At 39.2% G+C, this 10351-nt stretch overlaps 1 protein-coding gene across 1 annotated transcript in view; it reads right to left on the reverse strand.

Moving 5' to 3' along the window:
* The window catches only part of csgalnact1a (chondroitin sulfate N-acetylgalactosaminyltransferase 1a), a 28713-nt gene extending 19761 nt beyond the window's left edge, over positions 1–8952 (reverse strand). Inside the window, exon 1 of the mRNA XM_026355719.1 lies at positions 8804–8952. The gene's annotated coding sequence lies outside the window, so the exon portion shown is untranslated. The remainder of the gene's footprint in view (positions 1–8803) is intronic.
* Positions 8953–10351: the final 1399 nt, after the last annotated feature.

Genomic DNA, 10351 nt, shown 5'->3' on the forward strand with positions numbered 1-10351 from the left:
TATAAGGCTTGTGATAGACTGACTAAATGTTTAGATATACGCCACCTCTCACTTAATGTGGGTTGGGATAGCGGAACCAGTAATGAATATGCAAATCTAAATGATGTATATATTGAAGCATTACATAAAAAGGTATTTTTTCCAGCAGAATTTGCCATTAAAGACTAATGAGGGGTCACACTACATGACTACAAACAACATCCACGATTAGACTCCTGGTCGGGGGAATTTATTGCACGTTATGCCCCCACCTTACTCAATGTATTTGCTGGCTTTGTATTTTGACTGGTAAAAAAAATAAAGGAAAAAGAGGCCAAAAAATATCTTGTAAATCAGTATCAGTGGCACGCATTCTGGAGGCTGGTGATTCTCAAGGGCTATCAAGAAAAATGTGAGCAATCGCATACAGAGACTGGATATTTTAGCTTAACAGAAATAAAGTGTTTTCTATGTTTCTTTTTTTACGAATGAAACAAACAAGTAATTACATATTATAATTAGTTTTGAGAGCGTTGAGGGTGTTGGCTTGTGGATTTTGTTACCTACAGATACAGCAATGCTAACTGGTTCTGCTATGCACAGTGAATATACATGGGAGCAGTATTAAGAGAACAAAATATCCAACTCTTCTTTGGAACCCAATAAAATAAATTACACTATATTTCAAATATCTAATATGTTTTTTTCTTGGAAAATACATAATATTTTAATAAATTGAGGAATCTAAAAATCCTTCAAATCACATCTGACATGGAAAAACCTGTGATGCTGCTCCACAAACCAAAAAGAAGATGATAATGTAAATATACCAAAAAATTTATGAGAAGATTTTGTCTTATTTTTAGCGTCTTTGGGGAAAAGTGAGTGACACTGATGTGCGCTTCGATGTGAAAGTGAGTGAGCATATTTTTATGTTTTTTATGAGAAGGTGTTTCAGTGTTTGAGTTACTGTACATATCTGTAAATGTATCTCTGTGTATCAGTCTTGGTCTCTCGACTCCCCACACAGTCAGCTCTTTGACAGAGGTGCCTGAAGCCGAGCCTAATGAAAGGATTAGTATATGGCAGGAGTGAATGCTGGACTGTGCTCTAACAGAGGGCTGAATCAGGAGAGTCAGGGCGTCTGTCCAGAAGCAGATCCAGAAAATGTTTGAGGAGAAGGTGCTCAGGGAAAAGCTGGCGAGTGAGTGCAAAATATGGCTGCTGTGATGGAGTATCATCCTTCCAATTACAGGAAAACCCTCATGATGTTATTATAAGGAGCCCTAAATCCTCAGAAAAAATATGGCATGGCATTAATGGTGTGGCAGCAGTTTAATCACTTTCTGTGGTTACATAATGAGCAGCTCTCATTAGTTTTGTATCCATGTGATCACAAGCTGGGAACCTCCTTAAAATAATTACATCACTTCTCCCAGATGACTTCGACCTTCCTGGTTTACTACACTTGTACAAAATCCAATGAAAATGACCACAAACCACGGTCACAAATGACAGAGCACAAATATAATTCTGAAATTATCAAAGTCAATTTGCCTTTTTTTAATTGGGGAGTAGACGCACTGCTTTACTTTTTAAACTGCATACACCACCGATGTTTTCAGTTAGGAGCACAATATGAATGTCAGATCATCTAAAGTTTAACACAATCTCAAATAAAAATGATAATTACCTATAAATGAAAATATTTCTTTCAATTCCAATGTCATTTAATTTATAGCATGTGAGAAAATACCTCAAAGAAAGAACATAAAGGAATACTTCACATGCTTGTATGCTTATTCACGCTCTTGTGATAATTAGATGAGAAGATACATAATGTTTACACATATGTACAATTTATATGATAATTTACATTAGCTTAGCATAAAGACTGAAAACAAGAAGAAACAGCCAGTCTGACTCTGACAAAATGAGCTTTCCAGATCCGACCTTTCGTTAAAATACATCAACGAAAGGTCAGATCTGAAAGACACATTACCAAAAATATGCTACATAAAAGCAACACTAACTGATTATTTCTGAATTATGATTTTTAGAAACAACTACCACATCACACAACCACAACATAACAGGGAAACAGACCCTCTGTAGCAAAGCCATCAGTTCCTGCTGTAAAGTTATGAGAGAAAGATTCATCACTGAAAGGAAACTGGTGTGACTGAGATTTATGAGCGGATACTCACAGTCAAACCACTGGGTCTCAACGGGAATGAATGAGTTGATTCAGGCCTGGTTATTTGACTCCCCTTGGGGATAGGCATGGCTGCAACACTGCAACACTGGCAGCTAAATAATCATGTTTGATTTTATTGGTGTGTCTGATTTCCTGCTTTGTGTTACTGAACTTGTGCACACACAAAGCTCACTGGCAGAAATGTGATGTTGAACAGTGCTATTTATTTGGGTTTTGGACTTGAGCTTCTTTTGGAAGATAAATATCAACCACACTGGTGATCATCTGACTGCAGATGGAAACTTGTGGTTTTGACTAATGGATCAGTATATTCATGTTTCACTAGCGTTAACTGAAATATTAAAACTAAGCGCAGGATCTTGCACTGTCTCCCCATATCTAAATATGATAAGATACTGGATTCAAAGACACACAGTCACTTAGATGAAACTGCCTGCTTGGTGCATAAACCAAAGATGTTTTCTGGTTATTGGTTCTGCTTCTGCTTTGTGCGGGCCAAATAAATCTCCTTTAATAAAAAGAGTGCAACCGAACATTGTTTGCAGTTTAATGTACAATTTTACAGAAGTGTCTTCTATCTTTATAGTCAGGGGAGAATATAATTTTTGGGCCACAGCAGGATTTGTCGTTGCTATATCATGAGTGGCCACTGGACAGAAAAAAAAAGGGCTGAACGGCATTACACAGAGCTCTATTATTACATCCATGCTTTCACCACCCTCTATGACAAGTTTGCGTGTGTCTGCTTTGAACAACTAAAAACACTTTATTTCACGTCAGACAACATTATTTTAACTAGTTTAATTTGAGCATAACCAGAAACTAAGTGGTGTCAACACCTTGAAGCACATGAGCTGGGAATAACATCACACCCAGGGTGAGTGCATCATTTTAAACAATGCATTATGTTGTACACTGTAGTAGCATACTTACAGATGGACAGTACTGTGTGTATGACTGTGTTAATTAGTCACTGATAAGAGAGAGCTGCTAATTAACAGTATACCACTGGAGCTTTTACACAGTTGATATGCGGAACAGCCACCTTGGATACTGAGGTGGGTTCATCCAACTACCTGAGTCAGAAATCCAGTTTCAGGGGATGTTTTATTTGAAATTTTTGACTTCCCAGTTCAAAAATGAAAGCAGCAAAGGAAGCCAAGATTTCCAGTAAACTCAAACTGACACTATTTATCTGAGAGGAAATTACACAATTTCAATCTGTGCTGTGTTGCCCAGTACTCTCCACACTGATATGCAGTATTCTAATATTTTACAGTACATTGTCAGCATCAGCTCAATTTAACAGGAATAGATTTCACAGTGAGAAAGATAAAAAATTAACAGTTCCTGTTTTTGCTCTGTCTGGAGCTGCAACTTCCTTCTGTAAGCCGGCCTGGGGGGAACTGGCACCTGATAACAGTTTCCTGGTGTTTCTCAACCTTTCTCAACCAACCTCTCTAAAACAGCCTCAATCAAAGTTCACCTTGCACCAAATTTGCAGAAATCACCTTTGCAGAGATCTAAGAATTAATACATCTACACTTGGTATAAACACTGTTTTTTACCGACAGAGAAACAAAACAGATGATGCATTTCCTCCACTTCCTGAGACGACACAGTTGATGAATGTGCTTTCCCCATTATCAAATATTTCACTCTGCCTGCTAGAAATAAAAGCAGAATTGCAGGCAGAGATGCATAATCAGGCTGACATCGAGAAGAGAAAAAGAAAGAGGAGAGAAAGAATGATTTAGTATATTGTGGTCAGACATATTTCCAAAGCGGGGAGCTGCAGCATCTGGTTCAGCCTCCAAAATCACTTCCTCCCCTCCTGCTGCAGCTTTCTGCCCACAGGACATTTGTGTGTGCTTCAATTTGGGTGCATCTGTGTGGGAATATGTGTGTATCTGTTCCATTTGCAGCAAAAATATTGTTACCCTTTTAACACCTGTTAAAAGTGCTGTGTTTTTCATTGTGAAAACAATGGAAGAAAAAAAAAGAGTGTGAGAAAAGACAGTGAAGAGTGAGGAATAAGAACCTCAAGAGTTTGCTGTCAGAAAACAGAAAGGTTCATTTTTGGTTGATGGTCACACTAGTAAAGCAGAAGTCACACACAAGTGACATGTTATCTCTGTGTGTGCTCCTCTCTGTTCTACAACCTACACAGGTCAATCTATGAATGTCTGAGGCATTTGACAAGTCATCCTTTGACCCCACATCATGACAAATGTAGCATCTCAGTCCCACTGTCAGATTCAGAGATTTTCTTGGCTCTCTGCTGGTATTTAATATATTCAAGCCCACTCTTGAAGAATAATGTATGCACTGGGAACATACAGTATGGTCTTTTCAAAGGCAGAAGCAATTTGCAGAAGCATTAAATGAGAGAACGCGAGTGTGTGTTAGATTGTGAAAGAGAGTGTGAGTGAGAGAAATTACAGAAAAGAGAAAACAGACCACAGAGAATATACTGCGTGTCGACTTTAAGGATCTTATTAGTGTTTCTGAATGTTTCACCTCTTTAACTGCAAATTTTACCAGTCACATTGTTGCTTGTGATATTCCACTGTTGCTTGTGATTTTATCGCTTTTGTTTCTGGGACCCACTGTTTTCCATTCATAGCTGCAAAGGATTGCTTTACGTTTGACAGTACATAATTGTTGCATTATGTAGTACTGACATTAAAAGGAGACTGATTTGATTGTGCACTTTTATAATATCACAGCACTTGCAGGAGAAAATCTGAATATGAATGGTTCACTGCAAAACTGCAATCAGTGTTCTTTACCACAGTAAATGACACAACTGCACAGAACATGGCCTGATCATGTACCACACATTCATCTCATGATGTGCTTGTGCTGTCTATGCAAGAAATGTGATGCTGCTAAACATGCAGTACCAGGACCTTGAAACTTCCTCCCCTAGGTGGAATGCAGCCTTCATTCGTGTTACTAACTACACTTGTGCTCCTCTTCTCTGCTGAACAAATTCAATAGCAACTCTTTGTTACAACATCCATAAATGATAAACTCACAGACCCTTCAAATTCCAAACCTCTAGCGTGTTTATAACAGGCTTTCTGTTTTAAAGGTGCAGTCTTCAAACCCAAGTTGAAATAACCTCTAATGAATCATCACAGACTTAGCAAGACTCCTCCAGAGCCACAGAAGATGTTATACAGCTGTATTCACAGGGCGGAAGGTATTCAGCAATAGTGAGAAAACATATCTTGACATGTAAAATCAAAGGAGTTCCCCTTTAATAGTTTGCACCCTGTTACCTCGCCACAGTAATTTAGTGTAACTTTGACAAACAAAATGAGCTTAATGTTAACCAGAATGGGATTACACAACTAAAGGGGCATTTGAGAAACTGCTAACAGATCACTGATATGTAGAATATATATGTAATGGCTCCTAAAGGAAATTGTATACCAACTCTGTCTCTTTTATCTCATAGTTCAACCCAAATGTACACACATGCACACATGTTTATATGAGAGTGCATGGATCTGCATTAATCTTCTAAACGACACCTCTCCTCCCACATCCATCCAGTCATTCGACACAAGTGACCTCTGTGATTATTGCAAACCCGATAAACTGCAGGACCATGCAAGTTTAAAATCTGCTCTATAATGGGTGTCTATGTCTCTATATCCTGTCTTTACTAAGCCCCTAGTGAGTTGTGTATTTGTTACAGGTCAATGATGTAAATGCATTTATGTGCACGTTGACCTCAGTGAATGTCAGAGTGTCTGCTCAGAAGGCTCTGTCTGAACCTGCCCTCCAGCTATCTCACTGTTACAATGAGGAAGTCCTTCAGGGGGGGGAACAAGGACAGGAGAGGACAGATTAATTAAGATAAGTTTTAAAAATGAGTGGAAAAAGAAGGTTGGTGAGAAGATCAACCATAGCCTCAGATTACTTGAGGGGAAATATTAAGTGGGTAGATCAGATACATGGTGTGAGGAGAAAATTATGAGAGAAGTCAGAATAAAGTGAGCATGTGGGAGGGGAGAAGGAGAAGGAGAAGGAGAGAGAAGCAGAGAAAGGTTTCTTTGATGTCTCTTGTCCCCTCAGGTGATTCTCCCTCCCATTCATTAGGGGCCGGTTTCCCCGGATCCTTCCTGTCGACATGCCATCTGGAAGGCCCTTAAAAAAAAACCCAAAACACTACACTCCTCTACTTCACTACAAGCGTCCCGTGTTAACATTTGCCACACACCTTACCTCCCCCTTCTCCTCTGTTCCTTTCTTCACTTGCATGGTTAGGCTGTAGGAAAGTGTTAATAGAAAATGGGTCATTTACAGCAGAAAAGGAGAAAGATTGCGGTGGAGACCAAATCAGAGCTCAAAGGAGAGTGAATACTGGAGCTACGTTTGCCAGGTGGAAATAAAACATACGAATAATGGCAAATGTTGCACCAGGTCTGCCAGATGTGTAAACAATCAACCGGTTTCTAATCGTCATGGTGATAATTGGTGACTCGTCAACTTTACGTGTGTGTTCATGTTACCATTTTAACAGTCCTATATAATCTTATTATCCGTTTCGTTTTCAAATATAACACTATTGGCCTCAAAAAGTCGGTGCAAATGTGATTTGTTAGCATCTAAAAACGGAGCTTCTCTAAGCCGTGACAAACAAGTTATTCTCATTTGAATTCAGAGTGAACAGTGGGAGAACGAAAATTGATTTTAGCGCTTGTTGGAGTCCAAAACAATTTGAGATCCACACAAATCTCCTCCATAAACCAATGATACAATAACAACCAACACCCCATTCTACAATGTTCTATATATGACTGTGCAGAAAGTGGAAATTGGTCGGCACTCCCTCAATCACTAAAATGAAAACAATACAAGCCACAGTATAATTGTGAACGGCTCATGTCTGCGTAAGTGCGGTGCAAAATAATAAATCTTGGCATGGTGTATAGGACACTCTCTGTAGCATCCCTCACAATTGTTGACAGTGGTTGTACAAGTAGAAAATTATATACTGCTGCTGATAATAGAGACGGCAAGAGGGCAAACAATTGAGGTTGACACCAAATAACTGAATCCAATGTGTCCCTAAATAACATCTGTTCGTCTTGTAGACACTCATTGGTGACACAGCTTTATAATTGGACATGCTTACCTTTGCAATAGTGTTACTGAATGAAGTTAACAAATTTGATCTGCACAAGAGTGAAAAGTTCACTCGGGGCCAATCCTCATTACTTTCTTCTGCTTTCTAGCCAGTAAACCATCCGACTCCTGTGCACTTAAAGGTAAAGGCTTGTGGCTTAGCATTCACCAGTTAAAACAGGTCTTTGTAAGTAATATTTATGGCAATAACTGTATTTAAACGAGCTCCATCCTGTGCTGCTGAAAGTTCATACATGGTTTACAAGAGTGAAACTGACAGTCAGCCCTTGAGCCAATAGTGTATAACGCTGAGTGCCATTCATAAGCTCTCTATTTAATTTAATAGTTTCTTATAAACTGGCATCATCTAAATGAGCAAGGGCAACTATAATATCATCAGACGCAGTTTGTCAATATGCTGCAGGGACGTTACATCAGCACCATTAAAATGTCACTGGGTAAATGTCCTGAACGATTCTGTTATGTGATCTGTGAAACACGAGAACACATGTGGCCAGAAAGTGAGGGCACACACGCTCATATACACACACTGAACACACACGTAGCACAGACGCATTCATGTACTAAGCATCTCAGAGAGGTAAGTTATCTTCCAGGCACATCAATTTTGATCAGTCTTTGGTATAAGAGAAGTCATATGCTAAAATAAACCAAGCATACAGTATGTGTAAACTCTCTAAAGTCCTTCTCTTTTCTGCTAGCCAAACAACATCACTTTCCATATAATCTCCAGTTTCATTCTTCCAATATGAGAAAAACAACTCTGCCAAATATTTCAGGGGCGCTAGGTGCCTGTTAGTAAATGCACTAAGCAGGATTAGAGCCGTTTCCCTGATAAAACCTCCAGCTCACTCAATATGCTGTGTGTACTGTATGCCTGAGTGTGTGTTTGTGTGCGAGTGAAATGCAGAGAGGAACACCGCAGAAAAGAAGCCAGCACTTTCATCGAGTGCATGTAATTTTATTATCTGGGTCTACCCACTACAAATCACTGAGGGCGTTTTAATTCCTATGCAATATTGCTTTCAAGTGACCTAAAGCATGACTCACAGATCTGCAGTTTCATTTATATTAAATATATCAGATTAAATGTCCATGTGCACTGTGGAGTGGATGAAGGGAAAACAACAAAAGCACAAACAAACAAACAAAAAACTAATTATGGTCATATTTAAACACATTTTGCCTACGCCTGCATCCCTAGAAGTAGTCTGTGTGGAAAATATGACCTGATTTAATAACAGCTGATAGCTGTTTTGTGCAGAAAGTGGCTGAATGCCTACTATAAATACAGCTAAATTAAAGTTTACATTGACCACTATGATAATTATGACCGCAAACTCACCATCTGCACACTATAAAGATATGATTTTACATTATGGCTATCGACAGGCTAAATCCCAGTTTACAGTGTGATCATGCTCTCTCACCGGGTGAACTTACCTCTTGTTCTTTCTTAGTTCAGTCCATGCTGAGGTTGGAGGTTTTGTCCCGGTGCTGCGGTCCCGCTCCCGGTGCTGTTCTGCAGCCTAACACCGCTCCACAGCCGACACTTGCGGAGCGTAGGTGCGGGACTGACCATCAGTGCGGGCGACAGAGGCGGAGTGCCACCGGAACACGAGAGCAGCTGCCTTCAAAATAAAACCAACACAAACTACTAACACCAATAAAAAAGTTTGGAAATAAAGAAATTGGCCCAGGACCGAACTGAACTAGCTTCATCTACACGCAAAAACAGATCTAACAACACATCTAAACCTCTTTAACAAGTTGTAGTTAGTGTTTAATTAAAATGGGCAAATACAAATTAAAGCACTTAATACATAAAGTGAAAAGATAATAAATTAGTAACTTTTTTATGGGCTTTAATTGCTGGAATATTTCTTGTTGTCATGTTGAAGTTGCCATGCAACTAGTGAAAACTCCACTTACGGTAGTTACAGGAAGCTGTTTCCAGTCTTTATGCTAAGCTAACTAGCTGCCAGCTGCATACTTAGTTTAATACAAACATTTTTTTTTAACTAGTTTACATTGCAATTAAAATTGCAAATTATAAAATTGTGTATCTTGCTCACTTTGTAATAATATTTAAAGAAATTTAACATAAGAGGGAGAAAGCAGAAAAATCTAATCATGAGAAAGGCTATAAAAAACTAAACTGTCCAGATAAGATGCTGTCTGGTCAAACATATAGCTTGAGTATGGATTTCTTTTATTTGCCAATAAGTCAATCACAGATATAAAAACCTAGATGTATTATTGTGTATGTTTCAGGTTATAAATTGTCCAGATTTAGACTTGTTAGGCACAAACCTTTATGAAACTACAATACCATAAGTCTCCATACAAGTAAACCGCCTGTCCAAAAAAAACAAAAAACAAAAACGTCACGTAATAGATAATAGGATTATGTTTTAACTGGCAACAAGCAAGGAAAGGCCATTTACCCTGTTCCGGAGTGATGGGAGCATCATGCCTACTATGTACTGTACAAACCTTTGGGGGGAGTGTTATGATCTGGGGCTGCTGCAGTTGGTCAGGTCCAGAAAAAAGTGACAGTGTAGAGGCTCATCAAAACGATGCCACAGTGAATGCGTGGCGTAATCAAACCTTAAGGTGTGACTTATTCTATGTTCTTTTTTTCTGGACTAGCAGTGTATAATTTTAGTATAGAACGGGGTAAACTAGAAATGTAGTTTGTAATGTAGTATCTTATTTTGAAGGATGTTAGCGGAAGCCGGGCTCTCTCTCTCGTCTCTAACTAACTCTACCTTTACACCGGCGCTCTCTCTCCGTGCAGGTCCGCCGGGCCACCCAGCTCCCCGCCTCCTTCCCTTCAGGCTCTCACATAAAGACAGCCTTGTTAGTTGATTCAAGACACCGTTACAGCAGCAGGAAACACTACTGCCTTTCATTTGTAAAGCCAACAAGGAGTCCGACTGACCCTGATGTGAAGTCGACATAAATATCTGTCTTAATCCGACCTGGCCC

Source organism: Anabas testudineus, chromosome 12 (assembly GCF_900324465.2).
Source record: "Anabas testudineus chromosome 12, fAnaTes1.2, whole genome shotgun sequence".
Taxonomy (NCBI): Eukaryota; Metazoa; Chordata; class Actinopteri; order Anabantiformes; family Anabantidae; genus Anabas; species Anabas testudineus.